The sequence below is a fragment of the Chrysochloris asiatica genome, unplaced genomic scaffold, assembly GCF_000296735.1.
Source record: "Chrysochloris asiatica unplaced genomic scaffold, ChrAsi1.0 scaffold00310, whole genome shotgun sequence".
Classification (NCBI taxonomy): domain Eukaryota; kingdom Metazoa; phylum Chordata; class Mammalia; order Afrosoricida; family Chrysochloridae; genus Chrysochloris; species Chrysochloris asiatica.
The window spans coordinates 1,202,262-1,203,927 of record NW_006408828.1 but is presented as its reverse complement, the minus strand read 5'-3'; the positions used below and the strand labels follow the sequence as shown (position 1 = coordinate 1,203,927).

The 1,666-nt window shown below is 38.9% G+C and overlaps 1 protein-coding gene across 1 annotated transcript in view; it reads left to right on the top strand.

Annotated features, from left to right (window-relative positions):
• Positions 1-1,666, top strand: part of DDB1 (damage-specific DNA binding protein 1, 127kDa) — a 35,755-nt gene that overhangs the window by 16,961 nt on the left and 17,128 nt on the right. The gene's annotated exons all lie outside the window — the stretch shown is intronic.

Sequence of the window (1,666 nt, the reverse complement as noted above, 5' to 3'; positions counted from 1 at the left end):
CTATCTTGTTGTTAGCTGCTTTCGAGTCAGTTCGGACACATGGTGACACTGGCTGCTCCTGTGCCATCCTCACAGTTGTGTTTGAGCCTCTTGTTTGTTTTTTGCCACTGTATCCATCCATGTCGTTGTGGGGGAGGGTGTGTCTTCCTGTTTTTCGCTGAGGGACTGGTCCCTCCTGATAACATGTCCAGAGTATGAGAGACATAAAGTCTAAACCATTCTGACTTCTAAGGAGCATTCTGGCAGGTGGTGGTGCTTTTAATAATGTTTTCCAACACTGTAACGCAAGTGCATCTGTTCTTACTCACTGTCCAACGTTCACTTGTATCTGAGGCTACTGAAAGTACTGTGGCTTGAGTGATAACGCACCTTAGTCCTCACACTGACATCTTTGTTTTTTTTAACACTTTAAAGCAGTCTTTTGCAGCACATTTCCTAATACGATACGTCATTTGATTTCTTGACTGCTGCTGTTGTGAGTGTTGATTGTGGATCCAAGCAAAGTGAAGTCTTTTTGACAACTTCTATCTTTTCTCCATTTATTCTGATATTACTTATTGATCCATTAGTGAGGATTTTTTTTTTTCTTTACATAGAAGTGCAATCCATTCTGAAAGCTCTTGCTTTTGATCTTCATCAGTTAAGTGTTTTAAGTCCTCTTCATTTTCAGCAAGCAAGGTTGTCTTGTCTGCATCTCTCAGGATGTTATTGAGGCCATGTTTTCATGTAATTGAGCTTCTTGAATTACTTGCTGAGCGTATACATGGAATAAGGCACACACCTTTCCTGGCAGACACCTTTCCTGATTTTAAGCCATTCAATAACTCCTTGTTGTGTTTTAATGTGTGCCTCTTGGTCTCTATACTGGTTCCTCATGATCACAATTAATATGTTCTGGAATACTCATTTCTTTGCATTATTATCCATAACTTGTTATGATCCACAGAGTCAAAAAAATTTCCATAGTCAATAAAGCACAAGTAAACATCATTCTGTTATTCTCTGCCTTGGCTAAGATTCATCTGAAATCAACAGTGATATCCCTAAGTTCTATGTCCTCTTCTGAATCCAGCTTGAATTTCTGGCAGTTCCTTGTTGCCACCTTTTTTAGCGTTATTTAAAGCAAGATTTTACCTGCATGTGATATTAATGATATTGTTTGATGATTTCCATGTTCTGTTGGGTCATCTTTTTGAAATGGGCACAAATAAGGATCTTTTCCAGTCAGTTGGCCAGGTAGCTGTCTTCCAAATTCTTGGCCTAGATGAGTGAGTGCCTCTAGTGCTGCATCAGTTTGTTGAAAGATTTCTATTTATATTCTGTCCGTTCTGGAGCATTGTTTTTTGCTAATGCCTCCAAGTGCAGCTTGGACTCCACCCTTCAGTTACCTGCAGTTCTTGATCATATGCTGCCTCTTGAAATGACTGACCATAGACCAGTTCTTTTGATACAGTGACTCTGATCATCTTTCTTTTGCTGCTCTCTGCATTATTCAGTATTTTGCCTATTGAATCCTTCAGTATGGCAAGTCGAGGCTTGAAGTTTTCCTTCAATTCTTTCAGCTTCAGAAATGCTGAGTGTGTTCTTCCCTTTTGGTTTTATAACTCTAGGTCTTCGCACATTTCATTATAACAACTTGACTGTCTTATTTATTTATTTATTTATT